A 22,483-nucleotide genomic window follows, 5' to 3' on the forward strand; every position below is an offset into this window, starting at 1 on the left:
TCCAATCTAAACCTCTATCTAGATGAACTAGATGAAGTGAGAGAAATTGATGCATACAGAAACCTACCTGAAAGGTTAGTGTTCAAGTACAAAGGAGGAAAGGAGATTCAGTGGACACTTCATATGATCCTTCAAGAAAGCCAAGATGTACTGATTAAAGTTTATTCATCCTTCAAGAAGAATTTTGGGTTCAACATTACTGCAAGAAGATTGGTACTGAAGAATATTGAAGAGCTAAGGAGTGTTAGAGCCAAAGATGCACTCCCAAAGACTCTAATCATCCCTTACACAGGGAGAAGAGTGCATCTAAGGCCCTACTGGCTGATGTAGTTCATGGATGACAAAGGTGTGAGAAGATTTTTCAGATTAGAAGACCAATTGAGCATCTCTAGCAATGAGACTCTTTTGGAAATGCAAGGAAAGCTAAATCTCTCAGAATCTGATGAACTGGAATTCCACAGGCAGCTCCAAAATCAGATTGAAGAAAACAACCAAAAGCTTGGAAAGAGATCCAGACCTTCAAAGAACTAGATAAATCTGCTCAGGCTAGAGGAGCATCTTGAAAATGACTGTGAGCAAAACTTTGTACATTTTATTACTTGAAGCACTTTTCAGTAATATCTACTTTCTTTTTAAAGTTATATTTTTAGGGTGTTTTGTTATCATCAAGTATCTCTTAATTTATGGCTACAATTCCAGTAGACATAAATTGGAGGAGATTGTTGTGTATATGTTGTGTACTTGATGATTTCATGAACAAAACACCTTGGTAGATTTTACTTAGTGAAATTATGTAGCACTCGACGGATAAGATTTATAGTCCCGACGGATGACTCATTATAGTCCCGATAGATGATGTCTTATTATCCATCGAGTGAGTAGCTTATGTAACAATAAGTCTGTAGCACATCTCTGCATACACCATTGTATAGATTCGGTAAGTAGTATTCAAGTCATGTTGACTTTAACTAGATATGCAGAATAGGTTGATTAATTATACATAGATGATGTCTTGTAATTCTGCATAAATGAAATAAAGTCAAGTGCCAGATTGCTAACCGACGGATAAACTACAATGAAGTCGACGGATGATCAACAAGACAACCCGACGAATGATCATGAACCCGAAGGATGATCATGAACCCGACGGATAAATAATTCAAATATCTGTTGACAGCGACAACACAGTCACATGCGTCGAGTGGATGCAAATGGAATGTGGTAGCCTATTCAACTGGGTTTTCGAGAACAAAGAAGCATTGCCATTTTCATGCTATTATGAAGATATTCAAAGATGCTGGAATAGAGTAATGAAGTAGTATTGTAATAGACTAGATAGTTTTTGTTTTATTATCCTGTCTCATTACTTTGTAATCTTGGTGATATATAAACCAAGAAGTAGCAACTAAGAAACTATCGATCTAAGCAGAAAAGCATATAAACATTTGTAAGCAGAATTCTTAGCATTTCTCTGTAGTCTTAGTTGTTCAATTGTTGTAAACAGCTGTGAGCATATTGCACACAGGGTTCTTTCGATATATAATATATATCTCTGGTGAAATCATTCAAATCCACCAGAAAGTTTTTAAAGACTCTTATTTTTAATTACTTGTGTTTTGATTCACGTAAGTCTTTATTCCGCGTTCTGCTAATCAATTCACACTATATATATAATTGAGTTAGAACATTTTTATTCAAGAAAAAGTTTCAAGAATTCCATTCAACCCCCCTTCTGTAATTCTTGTTATATTGTTAAGGGACTTACAAAGAATCATACAATATCTCGAGAACTCGAACCACATCGAAGTTCCCCATGCGTTTTGCTTATTGATAGAAACAACTTATCTTATCAGTGTATATATATATATGTACTTCCGAGAAATTTCGGAGGAAGTACTAAGGATGTGAGTTGACCGTTATTAACAGATAATTAAATGAGGGGGAGTTTCTTTTGAAACTATATTCAAAATATTTAAAATATGTCGAGATAATATTATTCGACGGTCTGAAATTATTTGAATAATTTTCTAAAATTCAGAAGTATTTTAAATCAGGTTTTATGATTTTTAAATCATATTAAATCATTTAATAAATAATTAATAATTAAACCTCGAATACTTATATTGTAAAAGAATATTTGAAATAATATTCCTCAACTAATTTATGTTTAGATAATTAAAGTAATCTTTAATAATATAATTAATCGAGTTTGAAATAAATAATCGTTGGAGAATACTTCTCCTATATTAAATGAATAAACTAAATAATATTCGTTGTTCAACTAATTAAATATAGTTTAGGGAATACGATCTTTGAAAATCGTTTTAAATAAATTCGAGATATTTAATACTTCGCAAGTGGACATCGAGTCCAGTGGAATAAAATAAGTTCGGACTTTAATCGTGCAAAATATCTCTGAAATGTCTCCCAGGTTTTCGTTTTAAAACTCCGACGACTCTCGGTCTTATAATCATACATCACGCTCATGGTGGCGTTCTACGATATCTATATATATCGTAACACAATCGCTATTTATGCGAAAACTCAAATGCTTAGCATCATAACAAGTATGACATTTATGCAAAAGATAGTAAACAAATCCTTTCACAACACAATAGTATATGGATTTAGGTTGGTAAACTTTCCTGGATACTTTGAGGTGGAGGATGCTCTAGGGTCCGCTCGGAAATCTATAATCATTAACATATATCGTTTCATTAGATCCCGTTCTTATTTATGGAGACTCGTACATACGCGCTACTTATTAATATTTTCCGCAACTCATTTTATTCTTATTCATGTCACGGTCACTTTCTTTTCGAAATCCTTTATATCCGTTTTCATTTCCATCGTCGGCTCTGCTTATGATTTTTAATGGTTTTCTAATCGCGCGGTTTCGGTTCCGATATTTTTATAAAATTGAAAAATCCTGATTTTTACTTAAATTTTTATAGCAGTTAATGTAGTCTATTTATTACTCTCTGTAAAAATTTCATGATTTATGAATATTTTTAAGTCGAGCATTTCTATTCCCAAAGTTCGTAATTCATAGCAGTTTTTGTCGCGTAAATCACTTTTACTAAAGCGGTCATAACTTTTGATCCTTAAATCGGAATCAAGCGATTCAAGCGCCTAAACGATCCTTATAACATTGTATATCATAATCAAGTATTAATTTTTAAGAAACTACCGTTTATACATTCTCGAACTTTTGCAGAAAGTTTATGTTGAGTTTTGTTTGTTTTAGCGAGGTTGCGATTACGATCTGAGTTTTGTTTACGACTTAAATCATTATACCGCCACCAAAAATCATCATTTTCTTGAGGCAGCAATCATCAACCTTAGAACTAATTAACTAAACATCAAGATTATAATAAATCAACCACTAAAACTAAGTTTATATCTAGGATTTCAAAAGTTCTTGAAACTTAAACCTTAAATAAATATGGGTAAAATATTTATACCTTTCTTGAAAGCTTGAGATGTGTTCTTGATGATGGTGGAGTCTTGGGAATACTTGGTTGGGTTTTTGGAACCTAAATCAACCATTAAAACTGATAAACCAAAGAAAAGTTACTATTCATACTATTCATTATCACTTTTCTTGAATGTATTTCACCCATCAAACCTTAATAAATGAGCTCAAAAATTTATCTTACCTTAGTTTAGAATGTATGAAGCTTTGGAATTAATGGTGAATATTTTCCATGGCTAGAAGTGAGGGTTTTGAATTTGATTTCTTGCTTTTCTTTATTTTTGCCGAATGAAATGAAGAATGGGGAGAAAGAGAGATTTTCTCACTTCCTTGAATGCTTCTCTTGGAAGATTTTGAAGATATGATTTAGTATATAACCTAGTACTAGAAAATCTATGCATATCTTAGCTAGCTTCCTAGGTATACAAGCTAATCTATCTAGTTTAGATTCTAGGTTTACTATTCTAGCCTTTAGGTCATCGTGCTATCTAGTTTAAGTTACTATTTGATAACCTAACCAAGGTTAGTTTCTTACCATAGTTAGTTATTTTAGTTAGCTTGGTTCAATATATTTATTTATTCATTTACGCGTTCCCTCGGTCGCTTATTCGTTTTGTAATAAATTCTCGCAAATGGTTCGCGATGTAAATCCTTTCGTATACGTTCTTTATGTTTTGAAGTATCGTTCTTGGACTTGAATTTGTAGAATTTTAAATTTGTAATTATATTGTGATTCCCGTAATCCTGGATGGTTCGTAGATACGGTCATTTTTCAAAGTTCATTTTCTTCGAAAATTAATAGCGTTTACATACACTCATTTAGTACGTATAATCGCGTTATCGACTCTGAAACTCAATTTCTCATGTACAACATAGTGTGGGCTAAAAAGTTTTTCCCATCTGTCAGGGTTACTATTCATTAAGCGTTTTACAAAGTCTCAAAAATTCGAGTTATTACAGTCTTCCCCTCTAAAAAGGTTTCCGTCCCGGAATCAATTAGAAAACAGGTGGGGATATCTATTCTTTATTGCGTCTTCTAGTTCCCAAGTTGACTCTTCAACATTCTGATTTCTCCACAAGATTCTAACCATCTTCACAGTCTTGTTCCTCAGCACTTGTTCTTTCTGGTCCATTACCCTTACTAGTTGCTCAACGTAGGTCCGGTCCGGTTGTAAATCTACTTGCTCATACTATATCACATGTCGTGCATCAGCATGGTATTTTCTTAACATTGACACGTGGAACACGTTGTGCACTTATTGCAGATTAGGAGGCAAGGCGAGCTCGTAAGCTAGAGGTCCGATTCTCCTCAAAATCTCAAAGGTTCCTATAAAATCTGGGACTCAGTTTCCCTTTCTTTCCAAATCTCATCACTCTTTTCCATGGAGATACCTTTAACAGCACTGAATCGCCTACTTCATATTCTCTATCTTTCCCGGTCTGGTCGGCGTACTTCTTTTGTCTGTCTTGAGCTGTTACCAGTCTCTCCTAATGAGTCCCATCATCTTTCTGGTTTGCTGGACTAACTCGGGTCCTATTATTTTATGTTCACCAACCTCATCCCCACATAAGGGAGAGAGGCATCTTCTTCCATAAAGAGCTTCATACAGAGGCATTCCTATGCTAGCGTGATAGCTATTGTTGTAGGAAAATTCAATTAGGGGTAAGTGATCATTCCAATTCCCTTTAAAGTCGATGGCACACACTCGTAGCATGTCCTCTAGGGTCTGAATAGTCCTTTCGCTTTGCTCATCTGTTTGGGGGTGGTAAGCGGTACTCATATTTAGTCTGGTGCCTACACACTCCTGGAAACTTCTCCAAAATCGGGAGTTAAACCTTGGGTCTTTGTCTGACACTATAACAATAGGAACACCATGTCTCACTAAAATTTCCTTCAAGTAAATATCCACTAGCTTGTCTATGGTGTACCTTTCGTTGATTGGCAGGAAGTGCACAGACTTGGTTAGTCTATCTATGATAACCCATATGGCATCGTGATTGGTTTTCGTTCTTGGTAGGCGTGTCACAAAATCCATGGCTATGTCCTCCCATTTCCATTCCGGAATTTCCAGGGGCCGTAATAGTCCACTCGGTCGCTGATGTTCAGCATTTACTCTCTGGCATGTCAAGCACTTGCTGACCCACTCTTCTACTTCTCTTTTCATCTTAGGCCACCAATAATATTCCTTAAGGTAATGGTATATTTTCGTACTTCCTGGGTGGATCGAATATCTGGAGCTGTGCCCGTCGTGCATGTTGAGTGGCATTTATGTAACTTTATAACGCTCCATAAAGCTTTGAATTGGTGTTTTGTACTCGAGTTGTTAATATTTTAACGTATTTTGTAGTGTTTTTGCATTTCAGGCATTTAACAGGAATACATGTGAATTGTCATTATTTTCATGCTAATATGGTGTTAGAATGGTGTCTAGAATAAAAGCTCGTGAAAACACCAACTCAAATCAGCAAGAAAAGAAGAAGTCAGAAAATTATCCGGAGAGTTAGCGCGCGGCCGCGCTGTAGAAGCGCACGGTCGCGCTAGGATGGCAGAAGTATAGCGCACCCGCGCTGGTCAACCGCACGGCCGCGTCAGGTCGAGATAAAAGAATCATGATTCTCTTGTGATTCTGATTAATGGACTTCTACTCTGCATGAGCTGCTTATAAACATAACTTAAGGTCGTTTTTTATAACAAGGCGTACCAGAGCTTAAGGAGAAGGCGTAAGAAGACCGTAGAGCACAATTCAACCAAGGCGGAGAGGATCTAGTTTATACTTGTGAATCTTTGTTTTAAGTTATAACTTTAGATGCTATTTTTCTTATTCGTGAACCATTACTCTTATTTCATACTTGGTTTATTATGTATTCAGTATAAAGATAACGTTTATTATACCATGCTTTCACCAAAACCCACGTTGATGATGAGTCTGATTATGGGCTAATCGTTATCGTGGGGTTCTAACGAATTTATTTATGTATTCCTTTAGTTAATTTATTTCAATGCCTTAATGTGTGGTGATTGTATGATAACCTAGTAATGGTTGTGCTTATTCATCTTATGAGTTTCACGAACTTATAAGATAATGTGTTAATCTTTAATGAAGCGAAAGTGAATTTAAGGGTTTAGGACTTGCCATGCTAGCATAGGTTCATGTATTTGTTATGCATGATTCATAGGTAATTTAACCATCTTACTTGCCTTATGTAATCACGATAGATAACTTGTTCATCAAACTATTATGTTGTCAAATTCTATAGACATATAGGGTCTCGATATAATTGGTATCTATTCAGCTTCTATCTCTTTTGTGGATGTCTGATAGTATGGTATTCGTGCAACAAAAGTTGGCGTTTATCAGTTTCGTGTTATCTGATTAGTGTCGTCACCATTATATGCTAAGGTTAAGAACGGAAAGGCTATTGAATGAAGTATTTAATGAAGTTAGAATCCCATGTTTGCGTCATATAATATTCAACTCTCTTTAATCTCTTAGTTAATGTTCTTTAGTATAATCTCTTATTTAATTGTAGTTATAAACAACCTCAATTTATTATTAGTCTTAGCATTGGATAATTACGACACTATTGTTGCATAAATACATTGATTGAAATTAACCTAAACCAGTCCATGTGGGAACGAACTAGAATTTATTCTATATTACTTGCGACCGCGTATACTTGCATGAATATTAGCGCGTGTTCTAGCCCTAACAAGCTTTTGGCGCCGCTGCCGGGGACTTCGGTGTTAATTTTTAGTTTATATGTTTGTCATCATTGGTCGTTAAAGTTCAGTGACTTGGACATTGTTACTTACTAAATTCCTTATCATGTAACAGGTACTCTAGCGAGCGTGTATGCATACGCATTCTCGGTCTCGTAAGAAAACACTGGATCAAGCTAAGTAAGAAGTTATAGTCGAGGAGAAAGTTGAAGAAGAGATCTTAGTTCACAAAGAAGAAGAGGTTCTTATTACAATGGGAGAACCAGAAGCAAATCTAAAGGCTTTGATGGACTACTCTCAATCAAAGATCAATGATATTCAGTCTAGCATTGTTCGACCAGCCATCTCGGCTAATACCTTTGAGATCAAGTCGAGCACGATTTAGATGATACAGAACTCAGTTCAGTTTGGGGGTTTTCTTCTATAAGACCCAAACATGTAAATCAGAGATTTCATCGAGTTCTGCGACACTTTCAAGTTCAATGGAGTTTCTGAATATGCTATTAAGTTGAGGCTTTTCCCATTCTCTCTGCGAGATAAAGCTAAGTGCTGGTTACATTCTCTACCACCAGGGTCTATCACCAAATGGGAGGCTCTTGCTCAAAAGTTCTTAACTAAATTCTTTCTTATGGCGAAGACTGCTGCAATCAGAAACGCACTTACTCAATTTGCTCAGCAATCTAGAGAATCTTTATGTGAGGCTTGGGATCGTTATAAGGAGATGCTTAGGAAGTGCCCTCATCATGGGATTCCTGAATGGATGATCATTAACTGTTTCTATAATGGATTGGGTGCTACTTCTAGACCCATGCTTGATGCAGCATCAGGAGGAACCTTGTGGACTAAAAGCTACGATGAAGCTTATAAATTGATTAAACTGATGGCTGCTAATGAATACTAGAATCCTACTCAGATACTATCTCAGGGCAAGGTAGCAGGAATTCTGGAGTTAGATGCAGCTACTACTATAGCTGATCAGCTTAAGGCTTTGAATTTCAAGGTGGATTCTTTGGCTAATTATGGACTTAATCAGATCACTAGTATCTGTGAGCTTTGTGCTGGTGCCCATGAGACGGAGCAGTGTGCTATTTCTAGTGAATCAGCTCAGTTTGTGAGCAACTTTCAAAGGTCGCAGCAACATGTGCCAGCCACCTATAATCCTAAAAACCGCAATCATCCTAACTTTAGCTGGAGCAATACTCAGAATGCGGTTCAGCAGCCTTATCAGCAATATCCAGCAAAATATTACAACCCTCCTGATTTTAAGCAACCGCAATATGCACCAAGATAACAACTCCAGCTATAACAGTCTAATGAAAAATATGAATTGGAGGAGTTGAGGCTCATGTGCAAAAGCCAAGCGGTTTCTATCAAGACCTTGGAAAATCAAATTGGCCAAATTGACAATGCCTTGCTAAATCATCAACCTGGTACACTCCCTAGTGACACTGAAGTACCAGGAAAGAGGGAAGCTAAGGAGCAGGTAAAGGAATTTATATTGAGGTCTGGGAAGGTTGCGAATCCCGAACACTCTCAAGTTTCGGATGAAGAAGTTGTTGCTGAAGAATAAGTGCAGAAGGAAACAGAAGTAGAACCAAGGAAGACTATTGTTGAACACACTCCTCCTGAGGGTAATACATGGGAGAAACAGATTTATCCTCCACCTCCCTTTCCTTAGAGGATGGAGAAGAAAAGGCTGGATAAGCAGTTTGAGAAGTTTCTGGAGGTGTTCAAGAAACTTCATATCAATAGACCTTTCGGTGAATCTCTTGAACAGATGCCTAATTATGCAAAGTTTATGAAGGGTATACTTTCTTGGAAAGTGAAGCTCGATGACATAGAGCACGTTGCTCTCACGGAGGAAAGCAGTGTTGTGCTGCAACAGAAGTTGCCTCCAAAACTTAAAGATCCTGGAAGCTTTACTATTCCTTGCACCATTGGAAAAGTGTTATTTAACAAATGTTTATATGACTTGGGAGCTAGCATCAATCTGATGCCTTTGTCAATCTTCATAAAGTTAGAATTACCTGATCCAAAGCCTACTTATATGACTTTGCAGTTGGTCGATCGTTCTATTACATATCCACGAGGCATTGTGGAGGATGTCTTGGTCAAGGTGGATAAACTCATCTTTCCTGCTGATTTTGTATTTCTTGATTTCGAGGAGGATAAGAAGATTCCCATTATCTTGGGAAGAGCTTTCTTGGCTACTGGCCGAACCTTGATAAATGTACAGAATGGTGAGCTCACCATGCGAGTGCTGGATCAGGATGTAACTTTTAATGTGTTCAATGCCATGAAATTCCCTACGGAAAATTAGGAGTGCTTAAAGGTGGAGCTGGTCGATTCTGTGGTTACTTCAGAACTTGATCAATTGCTAAGGTCTGATGCCTTGGAAAAGGCCTTGTTGGGGAATTCCGATAGTGAAGATAATGAAGGTGATGAGCAGTTGCAATATTTGAATGCTTCTCCCTGGAAGCGGAAGATGGATATGCCTCTTGAATCTCTTAGAATGGAGGAGCTAAATAAATCTCCATTGCGCCTCAAGCCATCTATTGAGGAAGCTTCTACACTTGAGCTTAAATCATTGTCTGAACACTTAAGGTATGCATTTTTAGGTGATGCATCTACTTTGCCTGTTATTATTGCATCTGACCTTTCAGGTAGTGATGAGGAAAAACTCTTAAGAATTCTGAGAGAGTTCAAATCGGCAATTGGATGGACGATAGCAGATATTAAGGGAATCGGCCCTTCTTATTGCATGCATAAAATTCTGCTAGAGGAAGGTAGCAAGCCTACTGTTGAGTAACAAAGAAGGCTCAATCTGATCAGAAAGAAGTTATGAAGAAGGAAATTCTCAAATGGCTGGATGCATGGATCATATATCCCATTTCTGACAGTTCTTGGGTGAGTCTAGTTCAGTGTGTACCAAAGAAAGGAGGTATCACCGTTGTTGCTAATGAGAAGAATGAGCTCATTCCTACTCGAACAGTCATGGGGTGGAGAGTTGACATGGACTACAGGAAGCTGAACAAGGCCACGAGAAATGATCACTTGCCTCTGCCTTTTATTGATCAGATGCTTGACAGATTGGTTGGGCATGAGTACTACTGTCTTCTGGATGGCTATTCGGGCTATAATCAGATTTGTATCGCTCCAGAAGATCTGGAAAAGACTACTTTCACTTGTCCATTTGGTATTTTTACCTTTAGAAGAGTTTCTTTTGGTCTGTATGGAGCACCGACCACATTTCAAAGATGCATGATGGCTATTTTCTCTGACATGATTGGTCAGAATATGGAGTTGTTCATGGACAACTTCTCTGTATTTGGCGATTCATTTGATGAGTGCTTGCATAATCTTGGTGACATTCTTAAAAGGTGAGTTGAGACCAATCCGGTTCTCAACTGGGAGAAATATCACTTCATGGTGTGACAGGGCATTATTCTTGGTCACAAGGTCTCTAGTAAGGGTCTTGAGGTGGAAAAAAGCAAGGTGCGGGTCATTGAAAATCTTCCTCCATCAATTTATGTTAAGGGAGTTCGCAGCTTTCTTGGTCATGCGGGTTTCTATAGGCGGTTCATCAAGGACTTCTCAAAAATCTCTAAACCTTTGTGCAATCTTCTGGACAAGGATGTCCCGTTCAAGTTTGATGACGAGTGCCTAGTTGCTTTTGAGTTTTTGAAGAAGAGTTTGATTACGTCACCTGTCATAACTGCACCTGATTGGAATGAACCTTTTGAGATGATGTGCGATGCAAGTGAATATACAGTTGGAGCAGTTCTTGGGCAGAGAAAGAACAACATATTTCATGTGGTCTACTATGCTAGTAAGACCCTAAATGGTACTCAACTGAATTATACTATTACTGAGAAATAACTTTTGGCCATTATCTACGGTTTTGAGAAGTTTTGATCTTATTTGCTTGGGACGAAGGTGATAGTTTTCACTGATCATACTGCAATTCGATATCTCGTCTCGAAGAAGGACTCGAAGCCTATATTGATTAGATGGGTTCTTTTGCTTCAGAAGTTTGAATTAGAGATCAAGGACAGAAAGGGTACTGAGAATCAAGTCGTTGATCATCTTTCTCATTTGGAAGATCCAAGTGCAACTTCACAGGATGAGATATTGATAAATGAGTCTTTTCCCGATGAACAACTGTTTGGAGTGCAAGAGGAAGAACTGTGGTTTGCAGACATTTTGAACTACCTTGTAAGTAATATCATGCCTCCATACTTGTCGTACGCTCAAAGGAAGAAGTTTTTTCATGAGGTGAAGTGGTACATGTGGGATGAACCATATCTGTTTAGGCAACGAGCTGACCAAATCATCAGGAGATGTATTCCGTATGGCAAAACGGGGGGAATCTTATGAGACTGTCATTCGGCTATTTATGGAGGCCACTATGGTGGAGAGAAGAAATCAGCTCGTGTCCTTCAAGCGGGATTCTTCTGGCTTATATTGTTTAAGGATGCGCATCACTTTGTTTTGAAGTGTGATCGATGCCAGCGTGTGGGTATTATGTCCAAGAGGGATAAAATGCCTATTAATGTGCTTCTCGAGGTTGAAGTCTTCGATATTTGGGTAATCGACTTCATGGGACCGTTTGTCTCATCTTGAAATAATCAGTATATCTTGCGGGTGGTCGATTTATGTGTCGAAATGGGTTGAAGTCAAGGCTTTACCGATAAATGATGCGAAGGTAGTGTTTAATTTTCTTCATAAGCAGATATTCACATGATTTGGGACTCCAAGAGTCATAATCAGTGACGAGGGATTGCATTTCTGCAATCGCAAGTTCGCTACCATGATGCAAAGGTATAATGTGAATCATCGCATTGTTACAGCCTACCATCCTCAGATTAATGGGCAAGCTGAGGTGTCTAAGAGAGAGATCAAGTGTATTCTAGAAAAAGTGGTGTGTCCGTCAATGAAGGATTGGTCTTTGAAGCTTGATGAAGCTGTTTGGACATATAGAACAGCATACAAGACTCCATTAGGAATGTCGCTGTTTTAGTTGATTTATGGTAGGGGGTGTCATTTTCCTGTGGAGCTCGAACATAAAGCGTATTGGGCTTTGAAGAAGTTGAACCATGATTTTGATGCAGCTGGTAAGAAAAGAATTCTTCAATTGAATGAACTCGATGAATTTCAGCTTCAAGCGTATGAAAACAACAAAATGTACAATGAGAAAGTCAAAAGGTGGCACGATAGGGGTCTAGTGCTCAAGTCATTTGTGTCAGGACAACAAGTTCTGTTATTTAACTCTCGTCTCCGTCTTTTTCCTAGAAAATTGAAGTCGCTATGGTATGGGCCTTTCATAATCAAAACTGTGTTTTCGCATGGAGCTTTGGAGATTTTTGAGAATGATCCAGGCCAAACATTCAAGGTAAATGGTCAGAGGTTGAAGCACTACTATGGGGATATGAAAAATCGTGAGGTGGTTAGTGTCGTTTTATTGTCTACTTGATCTCGAGATTTTACGTCAATCTAATGACATAAACCAAGCGCTTCTTGGGAGGCAACCTAAGTTTGTTGTACATTAGTAGGTAGAGGAAGCAGAAAGAAAAGAGAAAAATACAAAAAAAATCAAAAAATAGAAAAATTCAGGGCCAACTACAGTAGCACGGCGCGCCCGCGCTGTGGAGCGGGGCGACCGTGCTATTTTTCCAGACACTGTGCGCACCTGCGTTGCCTGGGGGCGGCCGCGCTGAAATGTCAGAAGCACGGCGCGCCCGTGCCAAGGTAGGTCGCGGCCGCGCTGAGTCCATGTGTTAAAAAAAATAGCAGAAAATAATAAAAAATCGGGGACTTTAGTCCAAAATCAATTCCCACCCGATTTTTACTCTTCCACATCCCAAATTTCCCTCTCCAAATCAAACCCATTATTCCCATAATCAATTCCCACTCCTTTTTCATAACCAATTCTCTCCCAATTTCCTATATATACATACACTTATACACAAACTTCTCCATCACTTCTCAAACTCTCAAACACACAAATCTCTCTTACAACTTCTATTTTCTCAAACTTATTCAATCTCAATGGCACCAAAAAGACAGTGAACTCAAGTATGCAGGAGCACCACTGATTCTTCGAGTGCAGGTGGTGTGAGGCCTAGACTTTCAACTCCAGAGGCTGAGGCGGAGTATGTGAGGCTTCTTTCGAAGCCTATAGCCAAGGAGCGTGGTTTTCTACCATCGGGGAAAGATGGTAAGTTGTTGGAGATGGTTTTGGAGATGGGTTGGGTTGCTTTTTGCGAGGCACCCGCTGTTGTGCCCATGAGTGTGGTGCATGAGTTTTATGCTAATGCTAAGGCGGAGAAGAATGGTTTCACCATGGTGAGGGGGATGACTGTGGACTATAGTGCTGAGGCGATTCATAGGGTGATTGAGCAGCCCGAGAGGAGGGAGGAGCAGGAGAACTGGAACTAGAAGACCCCAGAGGAGTTTGACTTGGATTTGATTGTTGCTACCCTGTGTGTGCCTGAGACTCATTGGAAGTTCAAGAAGGGCACGAATGAGTAAGCCACGTTCCCTGCTTCGTGCATGAACAGGTTTGCACGTGCATAGAATTCTTTTATTTGTGCTAACATCATGCCATCTTCTCACGTGTATGAGATTACTGTGGAGCGTGTGCGTTTGTTGTGGGGGATTCTTTAGGGAGACTATGTGGATCTTGGGAGGGTTATCCATTAGGGTATTCTGAGGTTCTTGTGAGGGAGTATTACGGGTTCGATACCCTATGCGTCCATTGTGACGAAGTTGTGTGTGGAGGTTGGCATTCATAGACCCGCACATGAGCAGCTGCAACTCCCTAGTGCCCCGATTGATAGTTCTACGCTGTTGAATATGACAGAGTGGTATGGTGGGAAGCTTGATCCTAAGGGGCTTGAACATTCTTATGACCATCTGCCAGGTGGAAGGCTAGCAGATCAGACTTATGCTGGTGGGACTTCGCAGGCTCGTCGAGCAGCTTGGAAAGCTCAGTTGGGAGAGGAGGCTGGTCCTTCGGGATCGTAGCAGGAGGAAGGATAGGGCAGTGCTGATTTGAGTATGACGCAATATAGGAGTTTAGCTAGGAGAATGGATGTGATGCATGATATCCATAGCAAGTTTGCACATGACCTCAACCAGGCGTTGGGGACTGCATTCAGAGCCACAGAAGTTGACATCCAGTGGCCAGTATTCGGTGAGGACTCTGTGTATCCACCTCCAGACACTCCTGACACTCCACCCCTTGAGGGTGATGACCTTGTTTCTGATTAGGTATGCCTAATTCCTTGCTATTAACTTCACTGAGGACAGTGAATATTTTAAGTTTGGGGGTAGTAGTTAAGGATTATGTGTTTTGTGCTCATATAGTCTGCATATTCATGCTAGTTCAATCCATATAGTTGCATATTTGCCATGTAGTAGTTTTTTTATTATTTTTGTAGTTTTTTTTGTTTTTTTTATGATAGTTGTTTCATATAGTTTCATGCATTTGCATAATAACATGATCTCTTAGATGATTTTGCTGATTGATTTGTAATATTGATGCTAGTGTAGTGATGTTATATTTAGTGATGTTAAGTCTTGTCGAGTTGATTTGCATGCTAAAGACAATTTTATTTCACTAAGTCTTATAGGTTGCTTGAGTGCTAGATCAGGTTCATGGTTTTTTGTTTGTCGAAGTTTAATCGCTTGTTTATATTTAGAATTTAGGATGTTCTCGTAATGATAAAATAACATGGATATTTAAAAATCGGAGAAAATTAGATTTCGTTGCTAGTTGTTGTGGCTAGGTGTCAAATGGCTAGTAGCCGACTCATTTTATATGAGTACTCTAGGGTTGAACGAGATGGAGCGAAACACACTCATTCAGTAATTTGAAGAAAAAAAGAGATAAAAAAGTGTTTATGCATAATTGATCACGAGTGGGCTCCTTAATACTCAAGTTATTAAGTTCTTAGGGGACTTTGTGCCTAGTGACCAAAGGCTATTTATAGTCTGGGATCCACTAACCTAACGCTCGCTACATGGGTATTATTGTATAAGTCTTTTGTGGACCTCACTCATTGCACGGTCAAATAAGCATATTTGTGTTATTTTTATGATGTGAAGAAAAACATGAATCCATGTAAAACTCCGATATAAGAATTGAAGTATTATAAGTTATTTGAGTATAGCTTTTATTCTATTTATAACCTTGTGATTGTTTTGATGAGTACTAAGTCATAATTATTGATCTAGTTGCGATAGTTTATCTGTAAGCATTTACACACACGCACGTTTCTGGCTTGTAAGTTGATTTTTGGGGCTTGATTGATCTTTGTGAGAATAACTGCATTTATTGAGATGTTGCTTGTTGGTTGGTTTAGTTATGCTATGGGGATCGTTGCATTCATATAGTTTGCATTCATGCATTTTTATTTCTTGTTCTTTGAGTCTGTTTATGCTTGAGGACAAGCATCATTTCAAGTTTGGGGGTTGAGTGGCATTTATGTCACTTTATAACGCTCCATAAAGCTTTGAATTGGTGTTTTGTACTCGAGTTGTTAGTGTTTTAAACGTGTTTTGTAGTATTTTTGCATTTCAGGCATTTAACAGGAATACAGGTTAATTGGCATTGTTTTGATGCTAATATAGTGTAAGGATGGTGTCTAGAATAAAAGCTCATGAAAAGACCAACTCAAATCAACAAAAAAAGAAGAAGTCTGGAAATTATCTAGAGAATCAGCGCGACCGCGCTGTAGAATCGCGCGGTCGCGCCAGGTTGAGATAAAAGAATCCTGATTCTCTTGTGATTCTAATTGATGGACTTCTACTCTGCATGGGCTGCTATATAAACATGACTTAAGGTCATTTTGCATAACAAGATGTAACAGAGCTTAAGGAGAAGGCGTAAGAAGACCATAGAGCACAATTCAACCAAGGCGAAGAGGATCTAGTTTATACTTATGAATCTTTGTTTTAAGTTATAACTTTGGAGGCTAGTTTTCTTATTCGTGAACCTATATTCTTGTTTCGTATTTGGTTTATTATTTATTCAGTATAAAGATTACGTTTATTATACCATGCTTTCATCGAAACCCACGTTGATGATGAGTCCGATTATGGGCTAATCGTTATCGTGGGATTCTAACGGATTTATTTTTGGATTCCTTTAGTTAATTTGTTTCAATGCCTAGTGTGTGGTGATTGTATGATAACCTAGTAATGGTTGTGCTTATTCATCTTATGAGCGTCGCGAACTTATAAGATAGCGTGTTAATCTTTAATAAAGCGAAAGTGAATTTAAGGCTTTAGGACTTGCCATGCTAGCATATGTTCATGTATTTATTATGCATGATTCGTAGGTAATTTTAACCATCTTACTTGCCCTATGTAATCAAGATAGATAACTTGTTCATTAAACCGTTATGTTATCAAATTCTATAGACATATAGGGTCTCGATATAATTGGTGTCTATTCAGCTTCTATCTCTTTTGTGGATGTCTGGTAGTATGGTATTCGTACAACGAAAGTTGGCGTTTATCAGTTTCGTGTTATCTGATTAGTGTCATCACCATTACATTCTAAGGTTAAGAATGAAAAGACTATTGGATGAAGTATTTAATGAAGTTAGAATCCCATATTTGTGTCATATAGTATTCAACTCTCTTTAATCTCTTAGTTAATGTTCTTTAGTATAATCTCTTAGTTAATTGTAGTTATAAACAACCTCACTTTGTTATTCGTCTTAGCATTGGATAATAACCATACCATTGTTGCATAAACAAATTGATTAAAATTAACCTAAACCAGTCCATGTGGGAACGAACTAGAATTTATTCTATATTACTTACGATCGCGTATACTTGCGTGAATATTAGCGTGTGTTATAGCCCTAATAGTGCAGCAGCTCATCCTTTAGTTCTTGCACATTTGGAATCCAAATATGAGATGCATACCTCATGATCCCTTTCTCATCTTTCTCGCATCTGACTTCCTCACCGGTCAATGTTTCTCTTTCTTCATTCATCTTCTTTTCCTGACACACTCGTATCTTTTCAGTCAGTTCCGACATTAGCTTAATCTCAAATAATCCTTCTGATCCTTTACCGGTTATTCTCACGTCAATTTCCATATTTTCAAATTCTTTAACTAGCTCCTCGGATGTCATTATCATTGAGTCTCTCCTTCCTACTGAGGGCGTCAGCCACCATATTGGCTTTACCCGGGTGATACAAAATTTTACAATCTTAGTCCTTAATCAATTCTAACCACCTCATTTGTCCCATGTTCAATTCTTTTTGAGTAAAATATACTTGAGGCTCTTATAGTCTGTGTAAACCTCGCATTTCTCACCGTACAAGTAGTGCCTCCAAATTTTGAGGGCAAACACTATGGCTGATAACTCTATATCGTAGGTTGGGAATCTGATCTCATATTCCTTCAACTGCCGAGAGGCGTACGCAATAACCTTTTCATGTTGCATAAGAACACATCCTAGTCCCTTGTGCGAGGCGTCGTTGTATATCACAAACTCTTCCTTTCCATCGGGAAGAGCGAGCACTGGTGCTGACACCAATCTCCTTTTTAGTTCCTGAAAGCTTTCCTCATATTTCTCTGTCCACACGAACTTTTATGTTTTCCGGGTAAGTCTAGTTAATGGGCCTCTTGGTAAAGTCTTGCACGAATCTCCGGTAATATCCTACTAAACCCACAAAACTCCTAACCTCAGCTGGGCTAGTCGGTTTTTCCTAATTGGATACCGCCTCCATCTTGGCGGGGTCGACTAAAACTCCTTTTCTACTCACCACATGTCCTAAGAACTGAACTTCCTTTAACCAAAATTCGCATTTCGAGAACTTGGCATATAATTTCTCATTCCTCAAGATTTCTAAGACTATCCTCAAATGTTCTGCATGTTCTTGTTCTGTCCTTGAGTAGATTAGAATATCATTTATGAAAACTATCATACATATATCTAGGTACTTTTTGAACACTCTGTTCATCAAATCCATAAAGGCTGTGGGTGCATTGGTTAACCCAAACGACATGACTAAGAACTCATAATGTCCATACTTAGTGTGAAAGGCAGACTTTGGTATATCCTCAGATTTAATTTTCAACTAGTGATATCATGTTCTCAAATCTATTTTGGAAAAGTGTATAGCACCCTTGAGTTGGTCGAATAGGTCATTAATCCTAGGGAGAGGGTATATATTCTTGATAGTCAGCTTATTCAACTCTCGGTAGTCTATGCATAATCTCATACTACCATCATTTTTCTTTATGAACAGTACTGGTGCTCCCCACGGTGACACACTGGTCCTTATCATCCCATTATCTAATAACTCTTACAGTTGAGAAGCTAGTTCCTTCATCTCAACTAGGGCTAGCCTATAAGGGGCCTTGGACACTGGTGCCGTCCCTGGTGCTAGTTCTATAGCAAATTCTATTTCTCTGTCAGGTGGCAATCCTGGTAAGTTCTCTAGAAACACATCCTCGAATTCATTCACTACGGGTATGTCCTGTATGTTGGGAACTTTCTTCTTAGTATCCATCACATAATCCAAGTAGGCCTCGTTACCCTTCTTTAACAATCTCTTCTCCTAAAGTATGATCATAAATTTATGGGTCTGTCATTGACCTTTGAACATTATTTCCTTTCTATTTTGTACTCTTATCTTTACCCTCTTTCGCTCATAATCTATCTGCGCTCCATTACTGGATAACCAATCCATTCCTAAGATTATATCGAATTCTTCTAACACAAATGGGATTAAGTCAACCTCGAAGACTTTCCCTTCGAATCTCAACTTGCATTTAGGGTGTACTTGATTTACATGAATTATTTCTCGGTTTTCTATTTCCACTTGTAATACCTCACGTAAGGGTATGGCGTTAAGTTTTAACTTCTTAGAAAAATTTTGAGATATAAAAGACTTGGTCACTCCAGAATCAAATAAGACATTTGCATGTTCGTAATTTAACAGAATGGTACTTGCTATCACGTCAGTGTTTCGGACAGCATCCTTACGGTCATGTTGAAAGTCCTAGCAGCTGGGGGCCGGTTGAATGTAGCTCTGCTCATCCCTAAGGCTGGGGGCCTTAATGTCGGGCAATCCTTCCTCATGTGCCCTACCTTCTCACATTGGAAACACGCCACGTTGAGTCAGGTGCAGTTGTTGGAAAGGTGTCCGGTTTGGTCACACATGTAGCATTTCAGAGGGGCTCTCGCCTGGTTGCACACTCCAAGGTGTCTTTTTCCACATGTTTGATATTTCGGCATTGGGGCGCGGGGTTGGCTATGAAATGTTGCCCTAGATTGTCCGTCGCCCTGGCCAATGCTCTCACTTGGGGGCTTTCTAAATCCGGGGCCTCTCGCAGGTTGGGACACCACTCCCCTGACAAACCTGCTTGGAAGGCTCATCTTCCCGGTTCCTCCTCCTCCGCCTTGACTCCCTATCTTCCTTTTTCTATTTTCCTTTTCCTTCAAACTTTGTTCACTACCTGCTTCAACAATCAAGGCTTTCTGTACTAAGATGGCATAATATGTCAGTTCTAGTACTACTACTCGGTTCTGGATCCATTGTTTCAGACCAAACTGAAACCGTCGTGCTTTCTTCTCCTCGATATTCATAAATTCAGGCACAAATCGTGATAACTCAGTAAATTGGCCTCATAATCCGCCACAGTCATCTTATCTTGTTTCAGCTCTAGAAACTTAATCTCCATCTGAGTCTCCATGAACCTAAGGAAATACTTTTCTAAGAATAATCAGTTAAATCTATCCCATGGAATCACAACATCAGTCTCGAGATTTTGTTTGGACTCCCACCAGTTAGCTTCCCCCTTCAGCATGTAAGAGGCGAAAATGATCTTGTGTCGTTCTTCCACGCCTAGTATTTCGAAGGACTTTTCTATTTCCTTGAGCCAGGCCCGTGCCTCAACGGGGTCGGCATATCCTAGAAACTCTGGGGGTGTGAGAGATTTAAATGCCCTGAAGGCAGTGGCTGCAGTCTGTTGGGCAATATGCGGCTATGGTGGAATGGGATGTTGGTTCAGATTGACCCTTAAAAGTTCCATAAATTTATTCATGGGGTTCCCTTCCTGATGGGTATCCTCAGCTTCTTCTTCTATATACTCTTTCTCATCATACTCATTATAGTCTAGGTCTTCTTCAATTTCCTCATTCACTATGTGGTCAGGTCCATTTCGTTGTTGGTTAACAGTTTCTGCGGGTCGTTCCCTGGTTCCTCTTCTACGGGGTGGCATCATTCTGATAATAAAAATATGTCAATGCAGTTGCAAAATTTTTACTTTTAGATTAATTTATTTGTGAGTAAGCATGTCATTTATTATCTAGCATGTCTTTATCAAGTACAATAAATATGGATATCAATTTCTTAATAACTGCTAGATATATACCATAGGGTCTCCCAGATTATAATTTGGGGACAAAATAACCGTCCGAGTTCATACATGATCCTGAATATAATACATCAACTACTTGGTCCTGAATACTGAAATACAAATACATACATCGGGTACCCTGAAGGGCTAGAAATGCTATCTACTACTAGCTATCATAACAAAATTGGTGAAAAGTCACCCAGTCCTTTATAAGGTCCATAAGTAGTCATTGTCCTCTCAGTCAGTGTCACTGCGCGTGAGGTCTCTAACCCTCCTCATCGCTCCTGCCAACATCAGCTCTGCATCAACTACTGAGATGTATCCTCCCATTGCTATCATCCTCATATGTACTCGGGTACGGAGCTCAATCCCATCAATCTCCCTGCGAGATATGGTCGGGGAAGCAGCTCTAAAGTCCCCTGGGTATCCTAGCATGATGGCTCTCTCGGCGGTCAGTGCCTGTCATAGCAACACAATGCGGGCAGATGTCGCGGTGATCTCAGTGTTAAGCTAAGCCAATATCCAGTCATACACTGCTACATGTATGGTCACTGGGGGTGGTAGGGGTGAGTCTGGGTCACTAGAGGATATGTCATGGACCTCATAGGTCTGTGCATCCATCTCGTCATCCTCGTCCTCATCAGTGTAGGGCAAAGGGCTCAGCATCCCTGGTTGAGGTGTAGGAGGGTGAATGGTCAGGAAAGGGTACATCTCTATGTCTGTCCAGTCTACGCCATCGCCCTGAGGCATCTCAACATCATCATCTATGGGGGCAAGGAAGTCAGTCTCCTCCTCTGGGGGATCCTCAACACACACACACACTTATAGGTTATTGTCTTGGAAACGAACCATTCATTAATAGAGTATATCAATCCACAAGGTGATAATTATTAAAATCCCAAAAGTGATTAAGTCTTACAGTGGAAGTAACCTTTATGTAAGGTTGGTCCGTCGACCAAATATCCATTTCTTATTTATTATCTTACATATGTCATACTTGTAAATAAGCCGGACCAAATACAACTGAAAACGAATTTAGCTTATTCGGTCTACCTGAGGTACAACGCCAAACATCCTACGGAATAGCTGGTCGTTTCCTACCCGTTTCCTGGATGTGAGTCTCATGATAGGCATCTTGATTCACTGTTATGTTATGTCAATTTAAGAAAACAAGTGTGAGCTATAATTCCCAGCATAATAATGTACAGTATGAAATGACTGTATGATAAACTCAAGTATAAGTCCATATACAATAGATATGTTTATTCAAAAATAGTTTTTCCTCGATGATACACACCTTCTTTCGAAAATAATTCTTTAATGGATTTATTATCCTGCGAATACCTTAATGGTAAACCCAGCAATGAGGTTTGGGTTACGGTATTGTATCACAATTCCAATTTCAAGAATTTAGGACATTCACTGGAGCCATCGCATACGATGATCAGTCGTTTTATAGAAATAGTAACCTTTTCTACTAGTAGAAGAACAACACCTTCTTATCCCAGTTATCACCCTTGCCGCATTCGGGCTACGTGTCCCATTTTGGGTATACACATACTTCACAAGTTCCTGAGTACACAGAGTACCTTCACATGCGGTACCTTTGGTAGTCTCCCTAGTATACATAGTACTAGAGTCTACCCCTCCAAGTCCTTAAAAGAATCCTATCATATCTCGAGAACTCGAACCACATCAAAGTTCCCTAAGCGTTTTGCTTGTTGATAGAAATAGCTTATCTTATCAGTGTATATATATATATATGTACTTCCGAGAATTTTCGGAGGAAGTACTAAGGATGTGAATTGACCGTTGTCAACAGATAATTAAATGAGGGGGAGTTTCTTTTGAAACTATATTCAAAATATTTAAAATATGTCGAGATAATATTATTCGA

At 38.8% G+C, this 22,483-nt stretch overlaps 1 non-coding gene across 1 annotated transcript; it reads right to left on the reverse strand.

The window, feature by feature from the left end:
• Nucleotides 1-7,839: 7,839 nt before the first annotated feature.
• Nucleotides 7,840-7,946, reverse strand: LOC141688380 (small nucleolar RNA R71). Its single transcript, XR_012561825.1, has one exon. It is a non-coding gene; the product is annotated as a small nucleolar RNA R71 (small nucleolar RNA).
• Between the last annotated feature and the right edge of the window lie 14,537 nt (nt 7,947-22,483).

Source organism: Apium graveolens, chromosome 9, assembly GCF_009905375.1.
Source record: "Apium graveolens cultivar Ventura chromosome 9, ASM990537v1, whole genome shotgun sequence".
Classification (NCBI taxonomy): domain Eukaryota; kingdom Viridiplantae; phylum Streptophyta; class Magnoliopsida; order Apiales; family Apiaceae; genus Apium; species Apium graveolens.